Source organism: Podarcis raffonei, chromosome 6 (genome assembly GCF_027172205.1).
Source record: "Podarcis raffonei isolate rPodRaf1 chromosome 6, rPodRaf1.pri, whole genome shotgun sequence".
NCBI lineage: Eukaryota > Metazoa > Chordata > Lepidosauria > Squamata > Lacertidae > Podarcis > Podarcis raffonei.
The window spans coordinates 27,394,527-27,419,674 of NC_070607.1; the positions used below are offsets into that span (position 1 = coordinate 27,394,527).

General features: G+C 44.0%; 1 protein-coding gene across 5 annotated transcripts in view; it reads right to left on the reverse strand.

Annotated features, from left to right (window-relative positions):
• The window catches only part of BRDT (bromodomain testis associated), a 60,496-nt gene extending 38,423 nt beyond the window's left edge, over positions 1-22,073 (reverse strand). For 3 of the 5 annotated variants that reach the window (XM_053391789.1, XM_053391788.1, XM_053391790.1), the window contains exon 1: positions 14,749-14,830. The gene's annotated coding sequence lies outside the window, so the exon portion shown is untranslated. Of the gene's footprint in view, positions 1-14,748; positions 14,831-22,022 lie in introns of those variants that run through there. The other 2 variants (XM_053391784.1, XM_053391785.1) reach the window with 2 other exon arrangements.
• Between the last annotated feature and the right edge of the window lie 3,075 nt (positions 22,074-25,148).

The following is a 25,148-nucleotide window of genomic DNA, read 5'->3' on the forward strand; positions in this document are numbered from 1 at the left end:
ACGACTAAACAACAACAACAACAGATATTCAAATCAGGATCTGTGCCTCTGCAGAGGATATTGGACTTCCGCCTCTTCTCAACCCCAGCTATGGGTGCCCCATTCCTGATATACTGTAAATAGATAGATAGATAGATAGATAGATAGATAGATAGATAGATAGATATGGATTGTAGAAAGCCCAAATTAATTGCAACTTCAACTCTGTACACAACTGAGTTTTTGTCAGCCAATTTGTCAAGCCATCTGGATATGGATTCAGAGCCTGCCATAAGCCAATCACTCAGGAGGTACAGCAGAGAAACAAAGTACTGGGAGGAAAAATTGAGCTTGTAATTAAGCGAGGATTAAGAGGTTCTAAGAAACGTAATAGAATTTTATTCAAAGCAACTGTTAATTAAGGTACTAGCACACTAGGGGAATCTAGGTTCAACACAGCTATTGCAATAAGGAGTCATACAACAGACTTAATTCATATATAGATGGGCAGGTGCCTGCATACCATTTGGTTGGGGGGGAACGTCTTTGTTGTACTACAACAACCTTCAAAACAGTTGCTGTTTTTGAGACAATATTGTGAATAATTTCCAGTCTGATGTAGAGCATTGGGTCAGTTGCACTTTAACCAAACAGTTGCATGGTTCTCCTGGCTACAAAGCTACTACTCCTTTCTCTTAGTATTTTGGCGCAGTACGCTCCCAATTTCCTAGCTGGCTTAACCAGTGCTCCTGACTTTTAAGAAGTCTTGCCAGTCCTCGGAATAAAATTCAAGGTTTCGTGTCATTCAACAGCAGAACTTAACTGGATTTTGGAAGTTGCTGTTACAATTAGTTGTCAGAACACTGCATGCATCACACGCAAAAATGTGGGCAACAAACCTTGAAGTTGCTCACCTAGAAAACCCAACCTGTTGTGCATTAAACTGCACTGGAATCTTTTTGATGAAGGGAAAAACAAAATTGTAAGACAAGGAATTTGGTCATGCTTTCCCTCCATCTATATGATGTGGCCAGGTATTTCAAGATTTCCTATCATTGAGCTGAAGCTGAGTAAGAGGACACCAAGCCAAAGTTCTCAACAGCAAGCTTCCAGCTATACCCCTTCTTGGGTGCACTTGTAGAGGAAAAGTCAACCGAGAAAAATGTGCCTCCTTATGCAATGTTATGTACTGAAGTTCTCACCCTGGGCCAGCAGGGGGATACTGTAGATAGTTTTCACTCAGGTCCACACATGCAAATAAGGGATTGAAAGTGACGTTCAGTGATTGGATAGTTACAGAAAATGGTTACTGTTGCGTTCTAGTGGAGCTCTATATAAGCAGGCTGGCTGAACCCTTCAGTTCAGTTCTGTCCTGGCCTGTGAATAAACAAGAGCTGTTTGAAGAATCGCTGTGTCATCTGATATGTTCACCCACAACTTAACATGCAACACAGTCTCTCAACAACTACAAGTCCCACAATTCCTGCTGATATTTCCTATGCACAAGCAGGAGGAGCCAACAGGGTGTGGCTTCTAACCCAGAAGCAGAGAGGGACCAGCCACCATAACAAGCAGGGTCATAGACATCTCTGGGACAGTGGGAGCTAGGCTGTGCTTCTGATGAGATGTACAGCCCCCCCCCCCCAAAGTAAGGTGAGTAAATTGAGTTAAACCCTTTGCCTCTAGGGTGCATTGACGATCTGGCATTAGCTTCCAGGAGCCAGAGTCTAGACTCTGGGGGTTTCTCACTTGTCTGTAACAAATACAGACCATGCAGCTGCGCCTGTTTGTAAATATCAACAACCCAAAACCAGAAAGGGACAACATTTTGATTAGAACAAAATATTTGGGGGCGCTGCTGGAAGAGGGGAGGACATTTCACCCAACCCTTTGCCCAAAGGCACAGAGCTGAACATCTAAATCAGGGTGGAGAACCGGTGGCCATCATTTTACACACCCATAACGAAGGGGACGCGTCCTGGAAAAAGAGGACATATTGTAACTGTAAATGTGTATATCCTACCAAGTTCAATACAGTTTGTTTTTGTTTGCAAAGGCCTATACTTTTGTCAGCTCCTCCCTTTGTCTTTTGCCAGCAAAACTAACTGTGGATCTGATTATTTATGGAACCATCTCATAATTAGGAAATATTTTTCTTTTCGTTATGTCATTCCTAGCAGTGGCAGCCAAGCCAGAAGTCATCATGCACAAGTTCTGATTCAGAAGGGAATAAAGAAAGAAAAAATAAATAAATAAATAAGTAGTTGGAAATCAGAGCTATAACATGAACCAGCCCAGCAACTTACCTGTAAGGAAGAAGCAGACCTCTGCACAGCAAATCAGAACTTTTCCCTTTGCCTTTTCACTGCAGCCACGTCTGCAGTTTGTAATTTCACAATGGCAACACCTGCTCAGGTATTTTCCCATATTAGTTTGTTTTAGAAAAGAAAAAAAACTCACCCAGAATAATTAAATAGCATGTTAGTTGTATTTCAGTTTAGCTACATATGGAGTGGTTGTGTGTCTTAATTTCTTTCATTAAGCAAGCAAGTCAGAGAGTAGTGCTTATGGGAAATAAAGGGAGATGTGGAGAGCCTAGCTTGTCCAAACATTACTTCCCCCGATTTACATTAAATCAACGTAAGCATTGATTCCTGTTCCTGTAAGAGTGTTATGGGAACGAATATCTAAACTTGTGTGGATGATTATCGAAACTTTTATTGCAGCCTTCTTAGATGCAAGTTTATTCAGCCGTTCATTGAGTTAGATGGCGTTTACTTACAAAAGTAAGTTGTGCATGGAACTGCAGCAGAGAGTTTCTGTTGATGTTATGGGAGCCAAATGAGATCCAACTATTCAGGGTCAAATCCTGCACTGACTTTGCCGAAGAGAAGCTGTGAACTGTGCATCTCTGACCAGTGTTAAATATGAAAATGTATTTTATTTGGTTGTTTGTATTGTTGTATGTTATGCATATTGTATGTTATGTTCACATTTAATAAGGGTGGATTTCCGTATTGGGGGGTGGGGGGTTATGTTATGTTGTAAATAAAATTTCCAATAAAAATTTATAATAATAAAGAAAATGGAGGATGGAATAATGTCTAGAATGTCATGGAGGAGAGGAAGAAAGGCCTCGCAGATGTATGCTTGTGCACTATGATGGGACTCTGGCCATAGCAGTTGCTAAATAATGCTCTTTTATTTATATTTTCAATAAAAGCACCCGCCCACCATTTATTGGAATTTGTCATTGTGTTCCACAGCAATGTTAAAGACAACTGGTTTAATTCAACAGGTAGTTCTCTCTCCCGGCATTTCCCTAAAAAGTCCTTTTTAAAATATAAAGCAAAACTTGTAACCTTACCTTTGAAACAGAGTTATTTTGCTGCCTAGAAAAGTCCAGGTGGCTCTAATTAGCACAGTCATAGCATTTTCCAAGGGTGCTACACCTGATGGCATTAATTCATTCTTATGTGCATGCATGTACTCAGATTGGTAAGTTTGTTAAAAGCCCCTTCTTTGTAAGAAAGGGTTGGGCAAATTCTCTTGGAGACCCTGTAGTCGTGCATGTAAGGTTTCTTTTGGGAGGAGGCTGCCTAAATCTGTAATGAACTGTCCCAGAACTGATCTAACAATGCAATTGCAGTTAGATGGTTATGGGGCCCTCTGCTGTTTTTATGCATTAATGAAACAGCATCAGAAATAAAAGTTCCGTTTTAGTGTCAGTTTGGAGCAAAGGAATGAAACATAAGAGCTGGCTACTTAAACTGCAGTCCTAAATGCACTTACTGTTTCTCCTTTAGCTGTCTTCAATAGGGAGATGTCATGGATCTATTGTTTGGTGTGTTTATATATATATTTTTAAAGGGTTATTGTAATGTTTACAGAAAGGTGATATGCAGGCTGCATACACATTATACGTTTAAAGCACATTTAAAGTGTATTATTTTCCTGAAAGAACTCGGAGCGCTGTAGTTTATCCTTCGCAGAGTTGCAACACCCAGCAGTCCTTAACAAACTACAGTGTCTGGAATTCTTTTGAGAGGAAAAGATGTCCTTTGAATGTGCTGTAAAGGTACACAGCCTAGGTTTGACTGACTTAACTAGGGAATGTGGTTGACTTCTGAGTAAACGCCTGTAGGATTGCCCTGTTAAACTTGGGGAGTTTTAAATCGCTCCTGTAGGACAGGTGTGGCAATTCTTTGGCCCTCCAGATGTTGCTGGACTGCAACTCCCATCCTGCGCCAACCGTTGGCCATGCTTGCTAGGGCTGTTGGGAACTGTAGTTCAGCAATCTAAGGAGAGCCAAATGTCCCCACTGCTGCTCTAGGGCATCCTATTACAAGATGGGGATTTGTCTTTTGCAGTTAGGACAGTTTCCACATTCTGCTGGCAAGTACTTATATTTCAGGGTGGGGAGAGATTTCAGTCCCATTTGGTTTAAAAAAATGCTTATTTTTTCCATCTGGTTGGGAAAGCAGGGTCTGTCAGTGCAAACCTTTTGAAAAGAGATTCATGTGATCCAGAACGATATGCCTGTCTCCATGAATGGATTCCTTGTTGATGTGAATATAAGAGATTGCTGTTTTGTTGTGTCTGTGGTACATTTTCACTCAGAGGAGTGTGATGGTTGCTTTAGATTCACTGAGCCAGTAATAGATCATAGCCCAATGATTAGTGAAAGTGTTCTACAATGTCATTTTAACCTTTCTGGAATAATGTTACAAATAGCAATCATGCCATGATAGTTTAGATTTGGTGGAAATAGGAGAGCCTCGCTGCAAATGTTTGCTGCAGGACAAAAGTTGCAGTGTGGTGTTATGTCTAAAAATATATATCCTGGGTCATATGTGTTCTGCTCCTACCAACATAGGTTCATTTAGAAAGCAATGCACTCCAGTATTTTGATCAAACAGGTACAGGATTTATTTTGGATAACAGGTTTTTAATATTTTGGATGAACAAAATGTACAACACCATAAATCAGAGATGGGGAACCTGTGGTCTTCCAGGTGTTGTTGAACGTCAACTCTCACCAGCCCCAAGCCACCATGGCCCAATGGTCAGCGATAGTGGCCATTGAAGTCCAGCCTTATTGTTGTCAACTTGCCCTTCCCTCTAAGGTCCCAGGCTGGATTATAACCGTGAAAACACAATGCCATAATGAAGATGCCAGCCACATCTCTTCATGGAGGGAGTTCCATGACTTAGGGGCCACCACATCCCTGACCTTCTGAGGTGGGGGAAACAACCAGTAGGGCCCCCTCTGCCATTCTTAACCTCTGAGAGGATTTGTAGGGGAGGAGGAGGAAGCTGTCAGGTCTTTGGGGTCTGAGTTGTTTAGGGCTTTAAACTAGTGTGAGACCTTAAATTGGGCCACAGGTTCCCCTTATCTCAGCATCAATAATCTGTATAATCAGAGCAGAATGAACACTCTTAGCACAATCCTATACATGTCTAGGGATGCGGGTGGCACCGTGGGTTAAACCACAGACCCTAGGACTTGCCGATCAGAAGGTCGGCAGTTCGAATCCCCGCGGCGGGGTGAGCTCCTGTTTCTCAGTCCCTGCTCCTGCCAATCTAGCAGTTCGAAAGCACACTAGTGCAAGTAAATAAATAGGTACCACTCCGGCGGGAAGGTAAATGGCATTCTCATGCGCTGCTCTGGTTCGCCAGAAGTGGCTTAGTCATTCTGGCCACATGACCCGGAAGCTGTACACCGTCTCCCTCGGCCAATAAAGCGAGATGAGCGCCGCAACCCCAGAGTCGTCCATGACTGGACCTAATGGTCAGGGGTCCCTTTACCTTTATACATGTCTACTCAAATGTTAGTCCTGTTGCATTCAGGAGGGCTTACTCATATGCAAGGGGACATAGGGTGACAGCTTATGGCTCCCTAAACCTCTCATCCCTTTCATTCCCAGTTGTCCACTCTGACACTTCTCCCTCTGCTGCAATTCTCTCCCATCTCTGAGGTAACCGTGGTAACAAACCACACTTGATCCCTTTCCTCCCATCTCCCAAACAGCTACACACACATAATGTTTGCTATAGGATTGCAGCCCCTCTGAACTATACAGTAAAGGGTGCATAGATCTAACACAACATATTCTTTCCTTCTAGGAACATGACACCAAAATTATACTATTTGTGAATAGGCCTGTGAGTAGGGCTTTTGAGACTCATTTCATGTCCATTAAGCTTAACTGGAGCTGTGCTATTCCCATAAGGTTGCAATCCTGCGTGTTGTTATTTCAGTGTCAGTTCCATTGAATCTGGAATGTTTCCATTCTGGGGGGAATGGCAGGAGATTGGACTTCAAGCTAGGACATCCTTGATTGCACATGCTTCCCGAAACTGAATTATCCTACTTGATACGGATGGGCCTAACTCAGAGGTGACTAACTTGTGGCCTTCTTCCAAATTTTGTTGAACTCCAGTTCCATCAGGGTTGATGGGAGCAGTACCTTAACAACATCTGGATAGCCATAGATTTGCTGCTGGTGGTCTAAAAGGTAAGTTTGGGGTCAATTTATGCCTCGTGAGTTTTCTAATATCTAATTGCCTTGCCTGCTATGAGCCACAGCAAGCTAAGGATTCTCAGTGCATCCAGACAGAATAATTTATTCACAATGTCCAATTTTGTTAGGCTAGCATTGCGATCCCATGAAGAGTTAGGCACATCTAAGACCATAGATCTTGACGGGCTTTGGTATACCTGAATCTGCATAGGGTTGGGCTGGTTCTAGCTTCCTGAAGCAGCTAATTGTATTGCAGCACATACCGTATTTTTCGCCCTATAGGACGCACTTTTTCTCCTCCAAAAATGAAGGGGAAATGTGTGTGCGTCCTATGGGGCGAATGCAGGCTTTCGCTGAAGCCTGGAGAGCGAGAGGGGTCGGTGCGCACCCACCCCTCTTGCTCTCCAGGCTTCAGGAGAGCCCCAGCGCCAGCCCCACAAGCTTGGGGGACAGCGGGGAGGTGGAACACCGCCATCCCACTGTTTCCCGACGTCCTTTGGAGGCTGGCAGCAGGGAGAAGCCTGCTTCTCCCCGCCGCCAGCCCCGCAAGCTCGGGGACAGCGGGGAGGTGCAACGCACCCAGGCTTAGCTTCAGCACGGCTTGCGGAGAGCTGCATGTTCTGGGGGCTGGGGTCGGGGGAAGCTCGGGCTTCCCCCCCCCAGCCCCACGCCTGGGGGGGGGGAAATATTTTTTTCCCTTTATTCCCCTCCCCCAAAATTAGGTGCGTCCTATGGGCCGGTGCGTCCTATAGGGCGAAAAATACAGTAGCTCATTTCAGGACCAAATGAGCACAGCTATTGCATAGACACCCATGGTCTGTTGATGAAAACAGCAGGGATGTGGAAAGAAGATTCAGAATTAGAGTTGCATATCACTGTCGTGGGCTCTAGTCTGAGTTTTCCAGAGAGCATTCAGTAACTGCAGAAATGATTCTCAGCTCAGCGGTGTGTCTGCCTTATTCCATACTTGGGTAGGCTTTCAGTGTCAGTTCCACATCTATGTATTCATAAGACATCTTTTTTTATGTGTCTGCGACTTCCGTATGTGTCTTTATTTATTGGGACCTTTTAGCTGGGAGTCCTATTAATAGCTGAAAAGCTGTGAAATGCTTAGCTCTGTTCTATGACATACTCCTGAGTTTTTCAAAAGGAAACTTTTATTAGGAACACAGTTCCTCCATCAAAAAGTGCACTGTACAACATTTTTGTTTTTTATTGGATTATCTTGAAAGATTTATGGTGCATTTGATTTACAAGGTAATGCCTTATAAAATGTTTGTACAGTCCAGTTTGGTGTAAATCTTTACATTCTGGAATGTCAGTTGCAGTAGTATCAATTGGCATATAGTCCATGAAAAGTTTGAAAATTCTTGGTGTTGTGCTGTGTGTATTAAGCTAGGGTGTTTATGTAGGATTGCCAAAAATCAGAGGCTAAGATACCGATCCGTTTACAAACAATTTTTGTGTTAACAATAGCTTTGAAATTTGATGATCAGCCACATTTACAAGTTTGTACATTGTCGGTTGCTTCTTAATTATTTCCTAAATAAGGTCACTGAAAATGAAACTTTTAGTAACTGAGAGTGGTAAAAGGTAAAGGACCCCTGACCATTAGGTCCAGTCGTGGCCGACTCGGGGGTTGCAGCGCTCATCTCGTTTTATTGGCTGAGGGAGCTGGCGTACAGCTTCCGGGTCATGTGGCCAGCATGACTAAACCGCTTCTGACAAACCAGAGCAGCGCATGGAAACGCCATTTACCTTCCCGCCGGAGCGGTACCTATTTATCTACTTGCACTTTGACGTGCTTTCGAACTGCAAGGTTGGCAGGACCAGAGACCGAGCAACGGGAGCTCACCCCATCGCGGGGATTCAAACCGCCGACCTTCTGATGGGCAAGTCCTAGGCTCTGTGGTTTAACCCACAGCGCCACCCGCGTCCCAACTGAGAGTGGTAGATCCAAGCAAAAATTCACCACCTGAATCATTTCAAAACCTCAGATGTTAAATGAAAGCAAATGGTCTCTGCACAATCTTTGCTTCTCTGAAAACAGTAGAAGTCTTGCAAGACGTTATTTGTTGATCACTTAAAGCAGAGACATTAACCCTAATTTAATATAGCACATGCTAATATGTTCCTTAACTGTGCTTTCCTCTCTGTCCTCTCTCTCATTAACATTATTCATTTTTTAGCTATTAACATTCTTCGTTTCTTGATTGTCATTTGCTATTTATTTGTTTTATTTAGGCATTTCCTGGTTATTGTCATCCCCCCAGCTGATTTCTGTCTTTGCAAAGGTTTGCTTGAAATGAATGCGCTTTTTTGTGTTTGTAATGCAACTTGCAGCTTTTAGCCAGTAGATGTCAGCTCACTACTGGATTTCACTTATTTTGAAACTATTAAAACAAGTGAATCGGGAAACCCATTTTTAGGGAAGAGAAATACATTGGTACCTTGGTTCCCAAACTTAATCAGTTCCGGAAGTCTGTTCCAAAACCAAAGTGTTCTAGAACCAAGGTGTGCTTTCCCATAGAAAGTAATGCCCTGGATGAATCCGTTCCAGACTTTTAAAAACAACCCCTAAAACAGCAATTTAACACGAATTTTACTATCTAACGAGACCGTTGATCCATAAAATGAAAGCAATAATTAATGTACTGTACTATAAAATAAAGAAGACAGTATTGTAGATGATAAAAATTAAATTCCCCCCCCCCCGATGACTGATGATAGTCATTGTTTAGATGAAGGGCTTTTAGATGAACAGGGTTCCACAGTCACAAAAACGAAGTCACAAGCCACAGTCACAAAAACGGAGTCGCAAGCCATAGTCATAAGCCAGTTCCATAAAACGAAGAACAAGTCACAGTCAAAACGAAAAAGCCAGACAAACAAAAACGCAAAAAAAAATTAGCAAAAACAAAAGCACCAAATATCACCTCTGTGTTGCATGGGTGCTTGGGACTCAACAGCCGACAGACTCAACAGGAAGCCTCTGATTACCAGTGGGAGACTCAATTTATAAACGGAACACATGCAACAGGAAGCGGAAGATGTTCACAAACCAGAACACCTACTTCCGGGTTTGCAGCGTTCTATTTCCAAGTTGTCCATAAACTAAGCTGTTCTAAAACCAAGGTACCACTGTATCAGAAACTGGAAAATGGCTAAGTGATGTCAGCTGAGTAATTATAAAATCGCTTTTCAGAAAGCGAGACTTGTCAGTATTTGTGGTTGGAAACCAAAACCATTTGTCTTCCTGGCTTTTATTGTAAATTAGCAAAATTTCTATCATGCTAAAGGGCAGGAAGGCAGCAAGAGGGCCCAGATATTGTTTGTGCACTGTGTGCCATGCATTCACACATTTGTACATACCCTCTCTGGTACATGCAAGTGGTGGTTTGGGCTTAGAGATATAGGTAGGTTTAACCTCTTCCGCCACAGAGTTTCCAATAATAACCCTATACTTTCCCCCCATAGGAGTGAATGACAGCCACTTACATCTCTGGGGGAAATTTATGGGGTGCACCTGTGTTTAAATGGGTGTGGGACTGATCTCCCCAAATAAGTCCCACAATGCAGTCTGTTTCATATCATAGTGTTACAAGGCTTTTCCACTGATTCCATTTCATGGTCGTGGCAGAATGTGTTAAAGAAGCAAAACACAGAGCCAAATAAGATGTATGTTATGTACTGAGTTGAATAGGATCCAAAATGCAGCAGTCTGATTGGTCCTAGAACAATAGGATTCAGAATGCAGCAGTCTGATTGGTCCTAGAACAATAGGATTCAGAATGCAGCAGTCTGATTGGTCCTAGAACAATGCAGCAGTATGATTGGTCTGCAGGAGCCACCAATCCGGCTCCAGATGGAAGTGAATCCACAACCTGATTGGCCTATAGGAGAATTCCAGAATTAGCCAATCACGTGCAGCCCATTGTGTAAATAATGTATATAAAGCAGATACTTTGAGGGGACATTCATTCCTCCTCACCACTATGAGCTGAATAAATAGCATGAAATCCACTCTCGACTCTGAGTATATTTCAATGTAACATGGGAGTTCTGTCATTGGTACTCCTAATGCTGTTTTTAAAAAGCAGCCATGGGGTGTGTGGTGAGAATTGAAATGTGGATGCCAAGGTGAGGGTGGAGTCTCTCAACCTAACCCCACCTCCCTAAAAGCTGCCATTAAGTGTGGACATTACAACTTTCTGTTTTCCATCCCGCAGTTAGTAACGGCTGTGGAAGGACAGGGGGATCCCGATCAGGGTTGTGGCATGGGAGGAAAGGATCAGGTCTTTCCCCTCCAAAGCCATAGCCCAGTCCAAATTGGATTTCTCCCCTGTCCCGAGTGACTGTTTTTGGACATGAAAAAAGACATTGGGAGTTCCAAGTCCTGCATTCACTCAGCTTTGTTCCACATAAACTGTGTGCGGGTGACTGACATAGGGACAGTCAATACATGAAGATGGGGAACGAGATTGTATTTGCCCCTTCCCAAACGCCATGCGTAGATGAGCTTTTCTGCACAGAGCCAATCCAGGGGCAAGTTGCATGTATGGAAGACCTGATGCCAGGAAAATAGTAGCACCTACCTGCGTTTGTCCCAGTGTGGGCCTTACAATTTCTTTCTTTTTTAAAAAAATACATTTTAAAATTAAATTTTCTGTTTTACAGTCATTTAAGTATCCTTAAAATATCAATGACATCCCTTCTTCTCTTTCCATGGTTCATTTTGCATATCATAAATCCCTGCACATTTTACAAAAACTAAAGCATTCAGTATTTCATTATTACATCCATCAAGACTTATTTACGCTGTTGAATTTATCTTAATGCTGCCAACGTTTTCAAGTGCACACAATTCCCCCCCCATATATTCAATAAACGTTTTCCAATCTTCTTTAAACGTATGTTCTTCTTGTTCTCTTATTCTATATTTTAAGTCTGCAAGCTGCATATATTCTGTCAACTGAAGTTGCTATTCTTCTTTGGTCGGGACCTTGCTTGTTTTCCATTTTTGAGCTAACAAAACACGGGTCGCAGTAGTGGCATACATAAATAACCTTTTTTGACACCCGGGAATTTCAGTCTGAATTATCCCCAACAAAAAGGACTGGTTTTTTTGCGGGGGGGTTGGGTTTTTTTGGGACCAGTACTTCTAAACATTTTTTCCAATTCATTAAGGTTTGTTTCCCAATACTCTTTTACAAGTCCACCACATGTGAAAGAACATTCCCTCCGCCTCTTTGCATCTCCAGCACTTATCTGATCCAACCTTATACATCTTAGCAAGCCTACTCGGCCTTAAAATTTCTAACTGTTCTCACTACAGTGGTACCTCTGGTTGCGAACAGGATCCGTTCTGGAGCCCTGTTTGCAACCTGAAAGGAACGCAACCTGCATCTACGCACACGTAGGTCGTGATTCGCTGCGTCTGCACATGCTCATGATGTCATTTTGTGTGTCTGCGCATGCGTGAGCGGCGAAACCCAGAAGTAACCCTTTCCGGTACTTCTGGGTCGCCGCGGGACGCAACCTGAAAAGACGTAACCTGAACCGAATGTAGCAAGAGGTATGACTGTATTAGCTTTTGCACTTTGGTGAAGGCCTTGTGAAGGGAAGCGAGCAATTCTAGAAACATGCAGATTTCCCTGAAGTGTGCAGAGAAAGCAGCCCTTGTGTGTGGTGAAGATTCTACGCAGGCCACAGAACCGGCTGACTGCCTTGTAAACAGTCTCCAAATCCTCTCCAATCAGTTAGAGCGCTGCATAGTTTTGTAAATCCCTCGCAGCATCCCAGAGCTCTGCCCTTTTATTTATAAGATGGATGACCTCATTAGGTGAACACAACTTTTTAAAACATGATACACTATAAAAGGAGAACAAAATACGCTTTGGAACACAGCCACCATCCATCTATTAAGCCCATTGGTCAGAATAGTCTCATAACTCAGGGCGCAAGCAATTATCTCTCGGGGACAAAACAGCATGCTGAAAAAAGCTTAGTGCCAATCAAAGATTTGAGGGGAGAGTCTTGCATAGCTGGGGTGTTATTGCCGAGAATACCTTCTGGCAAACAACAGACCTAATCTCATGCAACAATGGCACCACCAGAAGAGTCTCCAGCTGGCCAAAAGGATTATGTACAGGAGAAATGCTCCTTCACATCCAGTGGCAGATTTATGGCTTGTGGGGCCCTGTGCGCAGCCATTTTGAGTGGCCCTATTTTTTCACCTAAACGTAACGATGTCAAAATTCGGGGTGTATAATGTTTCTGCCTTTGCACTATGCTGCCCCCTCATCAGACAACTTGGAAATAATCCCTGCTGTGGACCTGGCAGGAGGAAAAGGTGATGATGATAATAAGGATGCTTCTGAAATGGATGCCACCCCCTACAACACACACACACACACACACACACACACACACACACACACCAGTTGAGGAACAATCAGGGGAAATGTGATGCTGCTTCTGAAAAAAACTTTGGTACAATCAGGAAAAAATGAGATAATGGAGATGAGGTTGCCTCTGCAGTGCCCCCTCCTAAAACAGATTTAGAACAATACCTGCCATATGGCATACAGTAGAAACAGGAAATAATTGCCTTATCCTTCCCCCCACATTCAACTGAGGCCTCTCTCAAGTAGCTGCCTGCCCCACATGCCGGCAGACAGCAAAACAAACACAGTAGCCAAGGGCCAATTCCTATGTTTCTTCTTCCATTCATACCCCCCCCTTTCAAAAAGTCCCCCTCATGGCTGACAGGCAGTAAAACAAGCAACAGGCAATTCCTAAACTCCCCCCACATCCCAATGCACACACTAAAAAAAAAAAGTAGCTGCTTGCCTACTGCTCCATGTCACTGGCAGGCAACAAAACAAAGTAGAGCAGCAAACAGGTGGATCCTGTGGTTCTTCCTTCACCGTTCCACACACACGTTTTCCAAAAACTTCATGGGCGCAGCAGCTTCCCACTGCTTGCTGCACCAGGCTGGTGGATAGCAAAGCAAAGAGGAGGCAAACAGGCCTGACACTTCTCCCCTCCCCTTTCCTAAAGCCCTCCATGGGCAAGAGAGCTTCTCTCTCCCACTACTTTCAATAAGTCCTTCCGTGCACAGAAAAACAAAGAGAAGGCAAATGGGCACAATACTTCTTAACTCCTCTCCTTTTCAAAATGTCACTCCATGGACAGGGCAGCCAAAGCAGAGGAGGTGGAATAGCCTTGGCACTTCCCCCATCCACAAAACCAAAGGGTTGGCAATAATAATAATAATAATAATAATAATAATAATAATAATAATATAATATTACTTATACCCCACCCATTTGGCCGGGCCTCCCCAGCCACTCTGGGTGACTCCCAACAGAATATTAAAAACACAATAAAAGTTCAACCATTAAAAACTTCCCTAAACAGGGCTGCATTCAGATGTTTTCTAAAACTCTAAAATTTCTAAAATTGCTTATTTCTTTGACATCTGATGGGAGGATGTTCCACAGGGTGGGCGCCGCCACGAGAAGGCCCTCTGCCTGGTTCCCTGTAACCTCACTTCTCGCAGGGAGGGAACCCCCAGAAGGCCCTCGGTGCTGGACCTCAGTATCTGGGCTGAATGTCTTGTCACCATCTTTGTCCCACTACAATTGCCCAGGCAAATCCTTCCATCCATTAAGCCTATTGAACCTGTAATAATTCTGTCATCAAGGTCAGCATGGATGTAACTTTGTCCTCCCAGGTGCCTAGCAAATTTGACACAGCTCTGGCCACACATGAACGAGGTTGAACTCACACACTTTCTCTCTCCTGGCAAGGAGGAGGTTGGAATCATCAGCTTCCTGGTTTTAACTACCGCATGTTACCACTGTGTCTCAAAATGACAGACTTTTGGTTGTTTATTGAAAAAAGCTAGGCTCAAACCATGGTTTGCGATCTTGGCTTATTTCAACAAAACATAGTGCAATCCAACCAGAGTTCCCAGATCTCATGTAACTCTCTTGCAACAGTGCAACACTAAAGGGGGGGGATAGGCAACCTGTGGCTCTCCAAAAGTGGCTAAAGATCTGATTATACCTTAAATGCTTTGGCAAGTCTTTTCCTTTGCACAAGGCTGATCAGAATGTTTACAATGCAGCCATGCCAAAATGGTGACTAGTTAAAAAACTTGAGCAAATAAGATGAGATGAGACGAAGGCTGTGTGTGTTTGTTTGTTTTGGCTCACATCTATTTTATATCAATACATACTTGGGTTAAAGCGTTCCATCTGACGTCTCAGAGTGCCTTTTTCAAGGAGAGTATCTAGCAGTAGATAACGGATGCTTCTATTGAAAGGGAAATAATAATGTCCAGTTAGGCAGCTGTTGGGGGTGGGAAAAGATTTGTATTTGGGATGCACAACTAATAAAATGTTTTGCGTGTTAGGGATGTTGGGTTTGCTTGCTAGCTTTGGATCACTAGACACAAAGGGCTTGGATATAACTGGACGGGGGAAACCACATTAGGTTAGTTCCACTGCTTTGGGTATACAATGGTACCTTGGTTTTCAAATGTAATCCATTCCTGAAGACTGCTTGAGTTCCGTAATGTTCGAAAACCAAAAGCTCAATACGGAAGCCTCAATACAGAAAACTCAATACGGAAAATTCAATACAGAATATGTTCGACTTCCGTGGTGTGTTTGAAAACCGAAGCATTTACTTCTGGGTTTATGGCGTTCGAAAACTGAAATGTTCGTCAACGGAGACGTTCGAAAACTGAGGTACCACTATATCTTGTCCCATTTTCCAAACCTTGGCTGAATTCTTCTGTACAGAATAATCTTTCACTTCCATAAAATATTACCTTTTCCCTTGGAAAGGCGAAAAAGCGAAAAGCATTGTGATATGTTTAATGGATGCAGAGGTTTCGAGAATAAAAACCGCTGCATCCGTACCTTTGCATTCATCTGCGTGGCAAGATGAATCCAAGATGTGGTCATGTTTTGCCTCAGAGCAGTTGTACCAATGAACCTTAACCTTGATCTTAAGAGACTTCCTCGCTGTTCCTCTGACAGTTTGTTTATTCTTCACTTCAGGGCCTCTCTTGAGCTAAAACAGCCATTAAGGACAAATTGTTCTAGACAGCTTTTCTTTCTCTATGAATAACAAAAGCCACGCTGCTAGGTTTTTGTTGTTGTTGTGCTTCCTGTACCTTTTCTTTTCTTTTCTTTTTTTCTTTTACAGGTGAATGCTTTCCAAGCATAAATACACTGTGCTGTTCTTCTGCAGCCACCGTAATCTAAATATCGATGAAAAGGCATGCTGAAGGATCAGTTGAATATCTTAATGAACAGGTAAAATAATATTGAGCTGAACAGGATGTAGTACAGTTAGACCCCTGGAGCTATGCAAGTTTCATAGAATTTCACATGCCCATTGCCATGCTGCAGTATTCACTGTAACTAGATAACAGGGTACAGTGGTACCTCGGGTTACAGACGCTTCAGGTTACAGACGCTTCAGGTTACAGACTCCGCTAATAGTACCTTGGGTTAAGAACTTTGCTTCAGGATAAGAACAGAAATTGTGTGGCGGTGGCAGCAGGAGGCCCCATTAGTGGTACCCCAGGTTAAGAACAGTTTCAGGTTAAGAACAGACCTCCAGAACGAATTGAGTTCTTAACCCGAGGTACCACTGTACATGTTTTGATCACGTACATGGGTTCAGAATTGTTTGGACATTTGATTGCAGACCTTCTTGTACATATCTGTCATGCCTTTAGGGCAGTGGTTTTCCACCAGTGTGCCGTGGCACCCTGGGGTGCCTTGAATGACGGTCAGGGGTGCCGCGGGCAACACTAGCCTCTGTCCCTCTTTCCTTCCCTCCCTCCTCTGATGCCCTCTCACGTCTCTGCCTCCCAAAGGTTTGAACAGTTGTTTCTTGCAGCGACCCTGGTTACAAGCTCTTCAGACGAACAGTGACTCTGGGGCTGGCCAGGGGCTGCTTCCTAGGCCCTTGTGGGGCAGTGGGAGGAGACACCTCTCTTTGGGGCAGGGAGGGCAGCTCAGAGACCAGGGGCAGCAGTTGGTCAAGGGAGCCATGGACTCAAAAAGGTTGAAAATGTCTTCTTTAAGGGATCCCTATATGAAGTTGGCCTCCGTTTCATGTGCTAAGCAAATGCAAGTCATTGCATATGATTCACTGTAAGCTTCGATCTATTCAAAAAGGGCAATGATTGCAGCACACCTAAGTAAGAAATACGCTTTTCTAAGGGTATGGGTATTTGCAGTTTATTTCAAGTGATTGTGCTATGGATTGAAAATGTGGTGGTGATATTTGCTAGCCATTCTTTTCAATTTTATGTGAAACAACTCTTTTCCAAAGACAAACAACACAGTGTGGACCACAGTATTTTATCTGCCTTACCTGCTACCTTTGCATATTTTGAATGTTTAATCCCACAACAGTGAAAATGTCATATCCTCAGGGCTGTGCTTCTACAGCCTAACCTGCTTCATTTATGCAAAGAATTCAGCCGAAAAAGGCTCCCGGGGCATTGTACATATGACTAAAAAATAATAAATGTCCCTGTCCACACGCTTGCAATCTAAAAAGACGTAATGCGACAGTAAAATGGATCAGGAGGGATGAGAAGATAAGCAGACTTGGGTGCAAACTCTTAGTCACAAGTTCTTTCGGTTTCAGCCGAGGGGTGCCAAAAATCGCTGGTCTCTCAGCCGCACCAATTTACTGTTCAATTCAAAGTGCCAGCCAGCTTACACATATCCGCTCCACTTCCCAGTGGGAAGGAGTTGCGGTGGACCGCATGGCCACCCACTACCCACCGGGGGCGGGGGACCTTGTCCCCATTGCCTGGGGGAACCCGGCCACGTCATAGCCCAGCCAGCCAACCCGCTAGCCAGGGGGACGTGGCAGGGGCCGTTTAAAAGGAGGAACGAGCCAGAGGACTTCCTCTTTGGCTCGCTTCCTCAATCACCCGCCCTCCCTCCCTATTTTGCAGGTTAGGCAATGGCCTTGCTATGGACTTCGGTTGGTCGCCTTGGTTGTCCGAGGGGCCTGGTAGGAATTTTTCCACTTGGCAAATTGGCACTGGCCACTTGGTTTTCGCCTACCTCGTAGCAATCGTCACAACTTTGTTAGGGTTGCGGTTAGGCATTGTTTGACCTTGTGTGGGGGAGGGGAGGTGTGGCCATCACCTGCTCCTCCATGCTTAAGGATATTCCATTAAAGGAATCCGGGGGTGTTGATCTCGTCTGAAGCCCGGCTGGGGGGCTAAGGCCTTGACACAACCCTGACGGGAAAACTGGGGGAGCTTGAGTTGGTTCGCATCGACAGGGCTCCCCCTACCGGTGGCTTACCCTTACTGGGACATCCTGCACAATGGGCAGGAGTCAGATACTTAGTCAGGTCCAATCAATGCCTAAGCCAGTACCGCTCACATTCTGTAATTTCAATAAAGTTGTGGCCAAAATTTGCCCAGTAACATAAACCTAATATCCATGTCCTTGTGTGAGTTATTTCCAAAGGGGGGGGGGGCTGAGGGGTCTCGACATGCAAGTGAAGGGATGGGGCTTTTTCTCAGAAGACCAGCCTCCTTTGCATCTTTCTGCATTCTGTTCAGCTGCGCAACATTTTGTGTAAGTCCCTGTTTCCCCCTCTCCTTTCCCCATGATCCTACAATCATTGCTCATGCTTAGCTGTGACTGTCAAGTAGCTGTAACTCACATGCACCTCTAATAAGAACCCATAACCTTTTCTTGAGCGACTATCTTGACATAATGCTGCAGACAGCACATATTTATGTATAGTTCAGAGAAGGCTGGCCAGCTGACATTTACCTTCCCTGACTGTGATTTCTTGGGTACTGTATTCTGAAAATAATGATATGTCTGAAAGATCCACTTTTGCCTACTTAAACCCTTTCACTGGTATATCTGCAGCGCCGTTATTTATAAGGTTGTATTTGCAGGGGGATAATCAAGTCAAGAGAGACTGAACAGACATGGGGTATACTAAGTACCTTACTCATTCGAAGGAAATTAATTTAGGCTGGATTCAATTTACCAAAAGTTGTTTAACTAAAGTCTTTTAAATTAATGAAATACCATATGTTACCTAAGGAGCTCACATGCTCGTTTCATTCTGAGAATGGCTGAATAGCCGAGATCACTTAAGCAACAAAAAGAATTTTGTGTTCTCGAATTTAGCCTGTAATGAAAACAAGGGAGCTGACTATGTAGGTATCACATTGATCCATTCTACTGTTGAGGTATCATATTAACAAAACAAATATTCCTGGATAAACAGGTATGTTAATCTTTTGGCTTTGGCAAGGCGATCGATGTTAAGGAAAGTGGATATGGGTAACCGTTTTCAAAATTCAGTTTTGTTTCTTTTCTGTCGCAATTATGGTTTCAGGTAGCTGATTTATGTGCCTTTTGTAGTGCTGACCATTCTCTACTGCTGTCTGCTGTGGAGCCTTTTGTTGGCCACAGTCCTAGACAATCATAGTGATTATATATAGATATGTTCTTTCCGCACCCCCACCCCCGGTAGCTCAGAAACATCTAGAGGGCCACAAGTTCTCCACCTCTGTTGTAACTGATGGGCTTTTTTAAGAATTGAAAGCCGTCTAGTTGGTTTAAGCGATCAGCAATGTTAAACTGTCAAAACATTCTTGCAAGCTTCTCCCTTGCCCATGCCGTGTCTGGGATTGCAGTGGTACCTCGGGTTACATACGCTTCAGGTTACAGACTCTACTAACCTGGAAGTAGTACCTCAGGTTAAGAACTTTGCTTCAGGATGAGAACAGAAATCACACAGCGGCGGCAGCGGGAGGTCCCATTAGTTAAAGTGGTGCTTCAGGTAAGAACAGTGTCAGGTTAAGAACGGACCTCCAGAACAAATTAAGTATTTCACCCGAGGTACCACTGTAATTGGCAGCACTGATTTCTAGGTAATCAAGAGACAGGGTAAGGCACCAGATATGGTAAGCCTGGTCAGCCAAAATCTTAAGAACCGGCATCCTTTGGACCAGCTCACTTGGCCAGTATATGCCCAGGATTGGTGGGTTGTAACTCAAGAGTACATGCCAAGACTTGTTCGTCCATTGGTCTTTCCTCGTTTCACTTAAGTACGGCTGAGAGTACCATATTTACTCGAGTCTAATGCGCCATCAAATCTAAGGCACACCTCAGTTTTCAGAAGCTTGGAACCGAAAAAAGGATTTGCTGGCGAATGTAAATGTGCCATCGAATCTAAGGCGCACCTTAATTTTCGTAACATAATTCGGTGAGCATTAAATACGGTACTTTGATGCCACTAAAAGGTTACTGGAGAAGACTGAAGCAGAGAACTTGCCCTTCATTTCATCTGTTTGTATGTGTGATCTATCTATCGATCAATATCTATAAAATATGATGCCTAATTCTTGCACACACAAAGATAAAACACATGGCAATTTCCTAGCTAAAGGGTTGCCTTGTGCTGAGATAGGTTATTGGTCCATTTAGCCGAGTGTCTCACAGTGGCTCCCCCACGGCTTTGGGAAGGAGTCTTTTCCCCCAGTCCTTCCTAGAGTTGCTGGAGTTCAAACCAGTGACCTTTAGTCAGGGGTCAGCAAGCTTTTTCAGCAGGGGGCTGATCCACTGTCCCTCAGACCTTGTGGGGACCGGACTATATTTTGAAAAGAAAAAAATGAACGAATTCTTATGCGCCACAAATAACCCAGAGATGCATTTTAAATAAAAGGACACATTCTACTCATGTAAGAACACACTGATTCCCGGACCATCTTGCGGGCTGGACTTAGAAGGCGATTGGGCCGGATCCAGCCCCCGGGCCTTAGTTTGCCTACCCATGCCTTTAGTGTACAAAACATGGTCTCTACCAATCAGCTGTGGCCCTTCCATGGCAATGTTATTCGGGCGCATCTCTAGAACAGCGTTCAAAACTCCCATTGTCCTAGGCGCGTTTTGTGACAGGGAATTTCATCAGCGCGAGCAGCTTCTGAGCTCTGGACACAGTACTGCGCCTAAGATTTCAGATTAAATCTGCAGAGTGGAAGGAAAGGAGGACCTTTTTCTGCGTTCCCGCTTCCAGCTACTCTCTGAAGACCGGAGAAGAGACCCTCTTAAGAATGTTTGGGGGGTGGGCAGGGGAAGGACTAGACCATATTTAAAATGAACATAATATTTTAGCTGCAGTTCATTCATTTTCAGCTTTGTATTCGTGTTATAAAAAAGCCCGCCTAGGCATTCCATTGTGGCACCCCTAACCAAGGTTTAAGGTGCGATTTAGCTCCTAGCTTTTGTATCTCAGTTTCTAACACTGCTGTGGAAGCCAGCCCAGGAACTAGGCTGAAAATGTTTGTGGGGAGGGGGGAAATCATGCCTAGCTCGCTCTTCTTCTGCTTTCAAGGGGAGCTGCTGGTGGGGAGATCCCAGGGAGCCTGCCCATGCCTCCTGAGCTCTCTCTTGACATGGCAGCACTCAGAAACCTCTTGGCCCTATTAGCATGAAGCGATAGGAATCTGATTCCCCTCCTCCAGATAAAGCAATAGGCTGGGGCTCCAAAATATTTAGTGGGAAGGGGGAGAATGAGATCATGCTCTGAACTCAGTCCTTCACCCTGAGTCTCCATTTCTTTCATTTATTTTGTATCACACCATAACTGTGGACACGGCTGACTGCTGTTATAATAATGCTGTAATGAAGGATAAGTATATATGTTTTGGACTTGCTTGTCCTTGTTCTGTTCTGCAGCTTATTTTGTCTGATCTGCAGTTTGTACAGATAAGAATGAATGAATGACCCGGTCCTTGTTTCCCCATGCCCTTTGGTTGGCATTCCCTTCTGGTCTGATCTGTTTGCCTGCCTCTACTAGCCCTTGCCTGCTTACTCTAGATCCTGCTATTCCTGCAAGGCTGGCACCGCTCATGTCCCACCAAAACCTGCAACAGTGTTAAACTGTTCAAACTATTCTTGTGGGAAATTCAGAACAGTCTTGATCCCTGCTTGTTGTGTGTCCCATGTTCTGTGATCTATGTACCTTGTTCTCAGTGCCTGCACTGGTGAAGATCTATGCTAGCCGCAAAGGAATGGTTCAACTATCTTAAGTACTAAGGACCCCTGGCCGTTAGGTCCAGCCGTGGCCAACTCTGGGGCTGCAGCGCTCATCTCGCTTTATTGGCCGAAGGAGCCGGCGTACAGCTTCCGGGTCATGTGGCCAGCATGACTAAGCCGCTTCTGGCGAACCAGAGCAGCGCACAGAAACGCCGTTTACCTTCCCGCCAGAGCAGTACCTATTTATCTACTTGCACTTTGAGGTGCTTTTGAACTGCTAAGTTGGCAGGAGAAGGCACCGAGCAACGGGAGCTCACCCCGTCGTGGGGATTCGAACCGCCGACCTTCTGATCAGCAAGTCCTAGGCTCTGTGGTTTAACCCACAGCGCCACCCGCGTCCCTTATCGTAAGTACTACTCGTTGCTATTATTCTTGCTTTTGAGGGCTCTGTGCTTACCTTAGACTTCCTCCGTCATCCTTTGGAGTTTGTGTCTGTGGGAGCGTTGAGATCACAAGAAGAAAGGGCAATGTTGTGTGATTGAATTGTGATGTCACCGGCCCTAGGGTTGTGACCCAGACCTTAGGTGGCTCCAGGGGTGACCCTTGTGATGCCACCTTCAAGTCTGGGCCACCTGTCCTATGCTCCTGAAGTTGCCAGGAAAAGGCAGGAGAGCAGAACTCTCTATGGACCTTACTTGGGGTGCTAGGAAGGGCAACAAGTGACTAGACGAGTGACTAGATCTTAAGTTGTTCATTGGCAGCTGCAAGCTCTTGGGTTAGATGCCTGAATTGGCCCACCAAGATTGCTCACTCTCAGATGGGTTTTCACTAGAGAAGACAAATTGTAGGGTGCTCAGAAACACCACTCATCCATGCAAGAGTCCTGCCCCTTTATACTCCTTGCAACTGAAGAACCTCTCATCAGGTTTTGGGTGTGGGACCTGTGGCTCTCCAGATTCTGTTGAATTCCATCTTCCATTACTCCCAGCCAACATGCCCAATGGTCCACTGAGGATTGTAGTCCAACAGCAGCCACAGGTTCCCTGTCGCTGAATTAATCTCTGCTTGAGTACAGTGGTACCTTGGGTTACAGATGCTTCAGGTTACAGACTCCGCTAACCCAGAAATAGTACCTCGGGTTAAGAACTTTGCTTCAGGATGAGAACAGAAATTGTGCTCCGGTGGCGCAGCGGCAGCAGGAGGCCCCATTAACTAAAGTGGTGCTTCAGGTTAATAACAGTTTCAGGTTAAGAACGGACCTCCAGAACGAATTAAGTTCTTAACCTGAGGTACCACTGTATATAAAAACCCAGGTTGCATACACAGCATATGTTTAAAGTACACCCTGCCCCACTGGAACAATCCTGGAAAATGTAGTCTTTCCCTCACAGTGCTACAGTTCCCAGCATCCTCAGGATGAGAGGGAGGGAATGTGCTTTAAACGTCTGTTATGTACACCAAAATTTCAAGTCAGATCTCAGCAGCTTTCTGCTGGTTGAAGGAATGGCTACTACTTGAGAATACAGATATTTTGGACTTAGAAGGATTTAATAACATTTTCGGGTGGCATGCATATCTGTGGTACGACAAGGTTAAAGCCCACAAAGCTTTTAAAAACCATATTGTCAGGAAAGCATTATATAATGTCTGGACAAAATATAAGGATTTGCTGGAAAATAAAACTCCTAGGTGGTTATCGCCTATGGAGGCAAAGGCTGTGAAAAAACTTAATATGGGGCTGAAATGGCCGAAATATTGGGAAATTGTGGAACAGGAGGGGGACAAATGGAAATTGCAGAGTTATGAGAAACTAAAAGATAAAGTGCGGGACTGGCTTCATTATTATCAAATAATGGAGGTCTTTAAGTCAGACAGGAAAAATGGCTTCCAGGTGGAAAAATCAAAACTTGAGACAGAATTGTTAGAGTCCAAAACTAAGAATTTGTCAAGAATGTATAACTTGCTGCTGAAATGGAATACACAGGATGAAACAGTTAAATCAGCCATGATTAAGTGGGCACAAGACATTGGTCATAACATTATGTTTGAAGACTGGGAACAGTTGTGGACCACCGGCATAAAGTTCACGGCGTGTAACGCCTTAAAAGAAAATATTATGAAAATGATTTATAGGTGGTACATGACCCCAGTCAAACTTGCTAAGATTTACCACTTGTCTGACAATAAGTGTTGGAAATGTAAAGAGAATGAAGGTACATTCTTTCACCTCTGGTGGACGTGCCCAAGGATTAAGGCTTTCTGGGAGAAGATTTATAATGAAATAAAAAAGGTATTTAAATATACCTTTCTGAAGAAACCAGAGGCCTTTCTCTTGGGGATGGTCGGCCAGTTGGTGCTAAAGAGGGACAGGACATTCTTTATGTATGCCACAACAGCAGCAAGAATACTCATCGCGAAGTATTGGAAGACAGAAGAACTACCCACCGTGGAAGAATGGCAGATGAAAGTTATAGACTATATGAGACTGGCAGAGATGACCGGCAGAATCCGAGACCAGGGAAAAGAGACATCGGAAGAAGAATGGAAGAAATTTAAAGACTATCTTAAGAAACATTGTAAAATTGTGGAATGCTGAGACGTTTGTGGATTTGGAAAATATGAGGTTGAATGCTGTAACCATTATGTTATATGAAAAGAAAGGTTAAAATTTATTTATTAGAAAATAGGGAAGGATTTGTTGATCATAATTAATTAAGGATTGGAATGCAGTAAGGGGAGGTATGAGGAGGTCGGGAAAATCTTTTATGAAAAAAGGGTTTGAAATTATACATGTGGTGTTTTTTGTGTTTTGTGTGTGTTTATGTTTTTGTTTTGCTGTGATTTGTGTTTTTATAATCTGTGAAAAATTAATAAATATTTATTTTAAAAAAAACAAAATTTCAAGTCAGATCACCTGGTATTGTGTACACTGACCAGCCAAAGTTTCTGGGAGGAGTCTTTCCCATTTCTGCTAGAGACCCTATGGATTTACCTGTCCTCACACCTAATGACATATTTGGCATCAGGTGTAGGGCAGGTGGGTGTGGCTTTGCTGAAACGGCATTGCAGGCCAAATGGGGAGACCTCTTGGGCTGAATTAGACCCCTGGGATGGAGGTACCCCACCAAGTGTACTGTAAAGTGGGCCTTCACAGGATCAGATTCTGCTATCCTAAGGCATTCATCCAGGTCCTGCAATTTTCCCATCTGACCAAGCGCCAGGCTGTTCTGCTGATTGATACAGTACTAGTTATATAAGAGCCACATTGGATAAGATAAAAAACCCACCTTGTTAAGTTGTGGGTGAACATATCAGACGACACAGCGATTCTTCAAACAGCTCTTGTTTATTCACAGGCCAGAACAGAACTGAACTGAAGGGTTCAGCCAGCCTGCTTATATAGAGCTCCACTAGAACGCAACAGTAACCATTTTCTGTAACTATCCAATCACTGAACGTCACTTTCAATCCCTTATTTGCATATGTGAACCTGAGTGAAAAACTCAGGCCCAGGGTGAGAACTTCAGTACATAACACCCCTTGTTCATTTTGTCCCCGCGTGGTGGCCAACCAGATCTTTCTG